This window comes from Parambassis ranga, chromosome 4 (assembly GCF_900634625.1).
Source record: "Parambassis ranga chromosome 4, fParRan2.1, whole genome shotgun sequence".
Taxonomy (NCBI): domain Eukaryota; kingdom Metazoa; phylum Chordata; class Actinopteri; family Ambassidae; genus Parambassis; species Parambassis ranga.
The window spans coordinates 6,801,799-6,811,842 of record NC_041025.1 but is presented as its reverse complement, the minus strand read 5'-3'; positions in this window follow the sequence as shown (position 1 = coordinate 6,811,842).

Below are 10,044 nucleotides of genomic sequence, written 5' to 3'. Positions count from 1 at the left end.
GCTCCATGCAGTACTGACACACACCACTGCGGCGCCCCGAACACACATCCTGCCAAAGTCCGGTGTTATGACAAAGAGGTAGATGTGGGTTCTCCTCCGCCATCACTCCCTAACAGAGCTGTTATGTGTGTAAACTTCAACCTACTGTTGTCCAGTGAGGACAGACTTGTGTCCTTTGCTTCCCTTATTCCCTTTGGCTCCCTGGGTCATTCTAGTCTGTCCCACGGACGGTAACGTATTGCGTCACTTCCTGTTTCTGCTCCGTCCTGCTGCTCGTTCAGCTGTCGGTGTTTGGTGTTGCGGATTTACTTTAACCGCCGTCCTTTGTGTTATCTTTTACTGTGGTTGGTTTTAACAAAGAAGTACACACGCACTTTAGTTAAAGTTTATTGACTGCACGAACTCCGCTCTGTCTTCGCTTAGCTTAGCTTAGCTTAGCTTAGCTTAGCTCGGTGTTAGCATGGCTCCCCCCTCTTTCCCCCGTCTTGTGTGAGGTGTGTGGAATGTTTAGCTACTCCTCTGCTCCCTTCAGTGACAGTGAGATGTGTAGAAAGTGCAGTTTGTTCACAGCCTTGGAGGCGATCGCAGTCCAGTATAGAAATAGTGTCAGTCCCACGTCCTCCCACAGTCCAACTAGTACTAAATGTAAGAGACGTTAATCAAAAATAACCTTATAAAGATACGCACTAGCAAATATTCTGAACCAAAAATTACAATCAGGTGTGAATTGTAAATCTAAATCACACCTGATAAGTTAATGATTTAATCATTGATCATCACACTGATATACTTTGTCTCACTGAGACTTGGTTACAGGATGAATATGCTGCTTTAACTCTGTCTAGTTATTTAAACTATCCTGTTCCTGGAGGCACAGGCTGTCCTCAGTTTTCAGATTGATCCTAAACCTAAATCTACTCATTGATCATTTGAGAGTCTCAGCCTGTCTCGCCAAAGCTGGAAGTCAGAAAGCCAGTTTTACTCGTAGTATCGTCCACCTGCTGCTGCTCATTCAGAGGGTGACTTTAACATTCATATGGACGTCCACTCCGACAGTCTTGTGAATGCCTTTAACTCACTCTTAGATTCAACAGGTTTCTCTCAGAATACTATAGACAGCTTTAGGCAGCCAATCACAGCTCCCTATAGCACCATGTACCAGTACAACAGAGCACACTGATCTATAATTACACCTGCAGAAATTAATTGCATGTCAACAACTCTGCAGCTGCATTAGACACAGTTTTAGATGTGGTTGCACCACTGAAAAAGAAGGTTACAAATCATAGGTGCCTAGCTCCGTGGTATAATTCAAATATATGAGCAGTTAAGCAGGTATCAAGACAGATGGAGAGGAAGTGGTACTCCTCTAAATCAGTTGAATCCCACAGGGCCTGGAGAGGTAGCCTGCTGACTGTATAAGAAGGCCCTTCATAAAGCTAGGACAGCTCACTACTCATCATTATAGGAACAAAACAATAACAACATGCATTTTCTCTGAACACTGTAGCCAGGCTGACAGAGCCACAGCTCTGTGGAGCCAAGTATTCCTGCAGCTCTTAGTAGTAAAGACTTCATGAGTTCCTTCACCAATAAAATCACTAATATTGGAGATGAATCAAGATCTCTCCATGATAACCAATACACTGCCATCTTTAGGCGCTTCCTTAACAGATCAACTTGTCTTTTACACAGTTGTTTAAAACTGCTGTTATCAGACCTATACTGTGTTTCTGTAAAGCACCTAGAGACAACTGTGATTGTAAAAGGTGCTATAGAAATAAAATTGAATTGGACTGATTTGAATTTTGTTGGGCTTGAAGGTGAGGGTGGAGAAAGAACAGTTAGGGTTCCACTCTGCTGCTCATCACAGCCTGCAGACAGCCTGCAGACAGCCAGGTCAAATTGCAGGTGTGTGAGTGTGTGTGAGTGTGTGTGTAGCTGATAGGTCACCTTGCTTAAACCTGCTGGCAAAAAGGAGTCAGCTTGTGAACAGATAAGTGAGTCTTTATGTGCACATGTCTGTCTTGTCTTTCTGGTGCTTCCTTCTTTTACATAAACAATGCATCCCTTTAGTTTGACACCACCCACAGAGCTCTGCAGCTGTGCAATAACCGGGTTTTATAATAACATCAAAACAGTGGACATTCTGCAAACAGTGGATACAAAGCTAATACTGTCCTCACAGGTTAAGGCATTTTGCAAAGGAACAGGCTACAGACGAGCGTGTGGAGAGTTCTTGTGTTTGAAGAAGAGTGCCGAGCTGCCACAGTAGTAGGTCACATAAATTAAAGCAGGCCAATAAAACGTCCTCATTATGTGTCTACAGGAGACTCGCAGCCTGTCTGCTGACAGGAATCCATCAACTTTGCTGTAAGTTACATAGTGTTAGTCTCAGGAACAGCTGCATTAGTAGTAATCGTTTCAATTCTCTTTACAATCACTCTCAACACATGTATTTAATAAACACAGAGGCCCCTCTGTCTGTATTAATATGAAGTCTTCTTAGCAGCTGCAGTCTCTTCCTCCTTTGTTTGGTCTGTGTCAGGGTTCAGTGTGTTTGTCTTAAGGCACGTGAGAGGCCTGTTGCATTGATGTTCACTAATAGCACCGCTGGTTTCCTCCAGGTTCTCTCTGAGAACTGAAGACAAATGGCACTGATGTGAATGTGAGAACTCTACCAGGCGTTAAGGCTGATCGTTGTGCTCCTGGCTCTTCATCACTGTGTCATAGGATGGAGGGGGCTCCATGGTCCAGGGTGGTGGGGTGGATGGCAGGGAGGGTTCAGGTTCTGGTGTCCTGACAGAGTCTGATGACATCTCCCGACGAATTTGGTCCAACCTCCTGGACAGAGAACATCAGAGAGGCTGTGAGAAGTGTACTGAAATAAGTCTAAGACTTTAATGCTGATGCTTCAGATAATGCTTTAACTTCATTCAGTGCTAAAACTTCACCCAATGCTTCAACTGCTTTCAGCTCTACATGAAACTTTCATTGTCAACATGGCTGCTTAACTGCTTAGGCTTCCCTTGAAATATACACTATGAAATGTAATCCACACCCCAAGTTATCGCTCATTGAAACTGTGATGTGTGCCTCGTCTGATGCAGATTGATGCTGCTGCTGTTTCGGTTTCTATCCACTGTCCTTTACATTCAAGTTACTTCTGACAACTTTATCTTACAATGTAACCTAATGAGCTTTAATTTCTCCTGGTAGTTGCACTTCAACTCCTTTCAACGCTTATACTTCGATTGACTGCCAGTGCCTTAAAAGGATTTCAACACTTCAACTAATTTTATAATCCTACTTGTATTGATAGCCAGCCAGTAAATCAGTGTCACCTGACGCTTCCACTGTGTTCAGAATTTACACAATTAACTGACTGCAATTGCAAATTCAGGACACTTGAAGTAATTTCGTGGTCTGCTCCTTTCACGGCTCAACTGCTCTTTATTTACACTTCAGCTACTTGCATGTCAACTAGCTTCTAGTTACTACATGTCAGCTCCTTTCGCTTTGACTCTTCTACTCCCTCCTGGTGCTCTTAGCTCACAAATCTTCCAGCTCTCAGCCTTCACACTGCACTTCCTTTAGCTGCCTTACCTACCTGTGACAAACACTCCACTACCTGCACATCCACTGTCTGCGTGTCACTGTGAAAAGTTATATCGGGTTTACAAATACTGTTCAGTCTGTGTTGTGTCTGTCTGGAGACAGAAAAAACGTTGATGCTGAAAATGTGCTCTTGGCATCTCTCTTCCACAGTGCATGACAAAGAGCAGAGCCTACCTTGTCTAAATTCACAGGCGAACATAGATTACCTCTAACAGAGCCAGGAGGAGTCTGTCAGCCACATGCAAGTGTCTGCTGTGACCTACTTCAAATATCAGTCCATAATCAGAGAACAACTCTCAGCATCACAGGTCCAGGTTTTTACTTTCCTACTTTTTACTTTACTTTTCACTTTGCTGCTCTTTGTCAGAATGCACACTAAAGCTAATACACAGTGATTCGTCCAAGAGATCTGTTCAACAACAAGCCTGTTGGCTGGTGTGTTTGGGTGTTTTTCTGTGAGTGAGCTGATTTATCTTCTGCAGCACAGGGAAGCCTGGAAAGCAGCAGCAGTGTTGCATTATCTACTGAAGGGGTTTTCTAAGGCCACTGTGTTGTGTGCCAGGGTGGAAGGAATTCCATCAGAAGTGCTGCACCCGTTTACTGTAACCAGAGGACGGATGCTTATCTATTTATCAGATCAAACTAGTTTATCAGGTCCCTACAGCAGTGTAGTTCCATAATGATGCTGATTAGCATGCAGACACTGTAATTTAAGATGGGACATGTACCTGCTGACGAGCAGCTTTGTAAGCATGTTTGCATACTGGTATCAACACTAAGTGCAGCCTGCAATTTTTAGCATTGTTGACTCATTATCCCACCATAGCATGAATACATCCTTGCTTTTAAACATCTGTCTCTGCCTTCTACTGTCACACAGACACAGAGGCTGTGTACCTTTGTATGGCCAGGGCCTGCTGTGGGCTGAAGCGTGTGCCTGTGCGGGGGTGCAGGATGGAGTGTCCTGGCACTGCCACCTGGAGCTTCTTCATGGCCATACAGAGTCCACTGACCAGCAGCCCGATGCCCACGAGACTCAGAAACACCCCTGATAGCAGGCCAACCCCAAGGGCCATGACCCCCCCAGCACTTATCAGCAGCACGCCCAGACACACCAGCATGCCATGGTGAACTGGCATCCCCAGACGTCCTGCCTTCTAGGGGGGGTTCACGTCTTCCAGCTACAGCTGCACCTCCACCTCAGCCGCAGTCAGTCTGCGGGAGAGAGAAGACTGTGGCTCAGATCCAGGACTGAGAGAATCAGTGGGAGTGAGAGGAAAAAGAGGAGGGTGACAGAAGCGAACAGGAAACAAACTTTAGTAAAAAACAAAAAAAACGATGTGCAACATGTACTAAATCATCTCTGGGGCGCGGCGCAGTAAACATCGATCCTCTCTGTACCTGTAAAGAACGATGAGGAGTCACTGAGCAGATGTGTGCGCTGGAAGCCTCACTCTTCTTCTTTTCATCAACATTTAGTCCTGCTGTGATGCCAGAGTGGCGTCCTCCAGATTCCTGGAAAAATCTGATGAAAACACTCAATCCGGTTCAGTTCTTATAGCTCCTGAGAGTCCGCCGCCTCTCTATATATGATGTGTCTCTCTACTGCTTTGCCTTTCTCTACACAGACAGCAAGTAGATCCCGTTCTGTTTGTTGGAGGGAGCGATTACGGCACCGAAAATCTGTTGGTGAGGAGTTTACGTCGCATGTGGATCGGGTGGCGTTTGGTTTGCATCTGGCCACAGACGGAGCAGCAGCAGGAGAGACGTGCGCTGTGAGGAAGTGAGCTTTTTTTGGTTTAATGACGAGGAGCGGAGGGCTGGGCGTGCGCTCTGAACATTGTCACTTTGTTTGGAGCTGTTCGCACACACGGAGAGTTATGGCCTCACATGAGCTGACAAAACTCTGCGTAAAAGCAGAGAGGGGATCCGCCGGGGGTGGAGCAGGTTGATCCAGGCCTACATCCTTTATAATCGGGGGCATCAGACAAAGTGACTGGTTTAATATGACTGTATTGATCAGACTGAGCTCAATCTCCATATTGGCTCCACTCTGGAACTATTTTCTAATTTGTGCGTCTGTTTTTATGGCTCTGATGTTTATAGCATATTTCATTTTTTTTGTTCATTCAGCAAAAGAAAGAAAGCCTAAATATGTTAATGAGACAAGCATGGTAACCTCCATTACTGTTTTATTAAATAATGTAGAATACACTCTGTCACAGTGATTCTAATCAGGTCCAGGAGAGTCAGTCATGCATATTCAGGAGTACAAAAGATGTTGCACAGAAACCTGAAAGAAAAGAGAAACACTGAAATGTGTGACAATGAAAAAACGTGACCCATACCATGGGTACCATACCATAGCAGTAGCAGCATAGTCAGTGGAGCTGCAGTGGAAAAACTCACATGGCCTGATGAGTCATTGTTGCTGAGGAGTACATGTGTGACACACAAATGAATAGATGAGGAACACGTGTTGAACATTTTGAGCCTGACATTCTCAGAGGACGACTGATGGGTGGGAGCACAGCACAGCAACCAGCAGGAGATCCCAGACAGGAGGATCATCCAGGTATCTGAGTTTTCTGAGTGCTTTTGTCACTATGGCAACTAGAGGGCCCTCGAAAAATCCTGCTTATAGCAGGTTAATATGATCTTAACCGCGTGCGCCTTTGCAAAGCACTTCAATAAAGGCACTCGAAAATTTGTATTCGTTGACATTTTGTATTTCAATAGAATCCAATTAGAGTCCAGGTCAGCTCTGAAGAGCAGGTGTTACAGGAGGCCACTTAGATGGGGTTTAATACAACTAGAGATTAAAGGTTAAGTGAGAGGTTTTTATGGTCGCACTGTCTCTTCCAGGATTCCACACTTGGAGTAAATCCACTGCTTCTGTTGATTTGAAGCATCCAATAAGGCTGGGCGCCTCCCCTTACAGGTTCTGCTAGGCCTCAGGAGCTATTGGAGCGATACCCACAGCAGGTGCTGGAGACAGGGCGGTCTGATCATCACTGATCCCCCTGTTTTCACCCAGACACTGTGGGCTACTGTGGATTTTGACACTGCTGATTTGTCTACATCACCTGCTCTGTGTGCTTTAACACTGCAGTTGTTTGCTATGGCCTTTGTGTGGATGTGTCTGGTCTGTTTGCTTAGTTTGCCATAAACTAATGGCAGTTTAAAATCACAAATAACCCCTGTGAGTGTGACATTACTTTAGTGTGTGGCCTTTGTTTTGGACAGAGCCATGCCACGCTAACTACCTGTCTCTGGTGTGCTTTATATTTGGGGAAGATACAGACATCAAATTGGAATCTAATAGTATACAAGAAAAGAAATACATTTCGAATAGCGTTCATCCAGACACAGGGTGATATTTGCTTCTATGGCCTCACTTAAAACCTCCTCTGTGCTTTACTTAAATCAGATGAACTTGTCTTGGTGTGGCCTTTATTCTTATCATATATTTGATGTAAAACATGCTAGTAGCAGAAAGAAGCATGCCTCTGGGAGAGATGTAAAATTCATCGCTGTAACACACGGCTGCAGTGGAGTCTGAGATAAAGCTCAGCTTTTATCTGTCAGTGTGATGTGACCTCACACCTCAAAGCTGATCTCTCTTGAGTGTCCGAACAGGGGCTCTGATGCCAGGTGTGTGTCTGAGTATGCACGCCGCAGATGTGTAGAGCTGCATGTGGTCTTGATGGCAACCTCATAGGGAGGCGGGGGTTCCAGCCATGGAGGAGGGTGAGGCGTCGGGCTGAAACCACCAGAGTCCATGGGAGGGTAGTCGAAGTCCTCAACGCGGCCGACATGCCTGTGGCGCTCCATCGTCCTGCACACAAGAAAGGTGAGTAAATCCTGTGAAAAAGCTATGGTATGGAAACACATGTGGACTGTCAGAGGTATCAGAGGGTTTAGCGAGGCCTGATGGGAGACAGCAGACAAATCATATCTGTCAGCAGTTTTGTTTCCTGTCACACACAAGAATTATGTTTCCCAAACTGAGTGGGTTGATAAAAAGCTTTTAAACAACACCACTAGGGGTGATCTGTAGCCATGAGTCATTACATTCAGGTTTATTCCACTAAGCTATTTTACCATTTCATTTTATTAACTGGAACCATTGTAACCAGCAGCAGTTAACTGGTCATTTTTGGCTCATTAAAACCAGTGTTGAAGTCTTTGGATCACAGTAAACTTTTCTCATGAACCGCCTCCCTGTTTGACCCCTCCTCAGTGTGTACACACACCACAAGTGACTTCAGATCTTAGTAGCAAATGTGTATATCAATCAATTTCTTTTACTTCTGGTTCACCCCCTCTTGATTATATGTATAATAGTTTAATAGAAAAGCTTTTACATCCCCTGTGGTCTTTGGCGCCCCCATGAGGTAGGGCTCAGACACCAGTTCGGTCAGCTCACCTTTCCACTGAACAGATCCCTGTAAAGAATGGCTTATGGTAGACTGACGCCACTCTAATGTTTGTATGCTAATAAGAGATACAACCAACTTAGCTTAGCTTAGCAAAAACACTGAGAGGGAATCTATCTAGAAGAGATCCACTCCTTCAGGGTACCTCAGTCTGATTGTAGAGCATTAATGTTCCATATGTTGACCAGACAAATAGCAGAGATTTTACAAAGTGGAGGCAGCTGAACCCTTCATCTTCAGTCAACAAATCTACATCCACTTTTATTGGCATCAGATTAGTGTGCCTGGCTGAGTGTACAAGTGTATAAACTGTCTTTATGGTATAAACTAAAATAATCAACTCTCAACATCTAACATGCGTGAGGTTGGTGTCTTAAAACATATCAATTCTACAATACAACTATAATCCAGTTTAATTCCAACATAACTGTTCTTTTTTTACAAATGACTTTTATTGGATTAACTGTATCTTGTATGTGTGCTATTTAGCCGAAATGAATGACAACAATGCATGTTTCCCTGTAAGGTGTAGTTGACAGTCATTGTTCACTCAGTTATGTTTATAATCAATAATATGACTTCTACTTTCTGGTTTCTGGCAACAAGATAAAAAAAAAAAGTTGTCATACAAATCCAGATTGAACTGTGCAAAGCAATGGATATCTAAATCAGACACCCACCTGGGAATAAACACCGACTGGGACTCTGGGAAGCGGCTTCCTGGAGTGCTGAAGAGGGCATGGCTCGGGTAGTTGGTGTAGTCGTTGTAAGGATAATGTGGACACTCTGGGTCAAGCTCCTGATGGTTTCCTGAATTTTTGCTGTTCATTGCCCAGAAGAGCCCCAGGATAAGCATGATCACCCCCAGCACCACACAGCAGAGGGAGAAAGCCTGCAGGCGGCTCTGCTGCAAGGCCAGGAAGGCTGTGGAGCCCCCGGTCACGATGAGGAAGGCTCCGATGAAGATTGCTCCATGGTGCAGGGAAGGCATCCTCCTCCAGGAGTGTTGACTGTTTCTGTGGACAATGTATGGCTGTGACCAGCTGGATAGTATCACTCACATATAAACAGTCCCATGGAGTGAACTCCCCATGCGCTTTGACAGTGACCAGGCATCCAAATGATTTAGTCCACTTCCAGAGATCCTGTGAAATCCTCATAAATCTTACTTGGTTGTTCCCATCTTCTCCATCACTGGTCAAACATTCCCGATCATTTAGTCCGTGTGTTAGTCCTTAAGCTCTAAATCCCCAGCTCCTGTGAAAAAGTGTTAAAAGTGATGATTTGTAGGAAGAAAATAAAAAAAAGGCTTTGATGTGCATCAGGCTAAAGTGGAGCTGTGTGTTTATCATCAAGGCAGATGGACCAGAGGACAGCAGAGCCCATTAAGAAATCTTTACTGGCGCCCCACCCTCCCTCTGTCTAATGTTTCTGAAGGGTACCACTTTAGCCCTGAGTGTGTGTGTGTGTGTGTGTGTGTGTGTGTGTGTGTGTGTGAGAGAGAGAGAGGGAGAGGGAGAGAGAGGGAGAAAGCAAGTGAACGAGTTTGTCACAGCAATTTCTCTGTAGGTAAATGGACACACTGGACATAAAACTGAGAGGAATTCAAGCCGACCTCATTGTGCAGAATGTTACAGCCACATTATGGAACAGCCTCCATCCTGAATAAATGATTTATAATGGAGGCCAGTCACTGCAAAGGTCATGTTGTTTTATGTCATCTCCATTATTCTCGGCAAAACAACAAATTGATCAGACTGCTGATATTTTATCAAAGGCATGATTCATATTTTAGTGGACTGTTATAATCTCAATAACATTGATCAAATACAGGAAGGGAAACACTTTAGAACAAATAGTGGGGCAGGTATAAATAACGTCTACCTGAAGCTCAGGAAGTCTGTCCAGGCTCTGTGTTTTTTCTATTTTAATTAGCTTTAGCATATGTGAGAAATGAAGGTTTTGAGGCTGTCAAAAGATTAGTAGC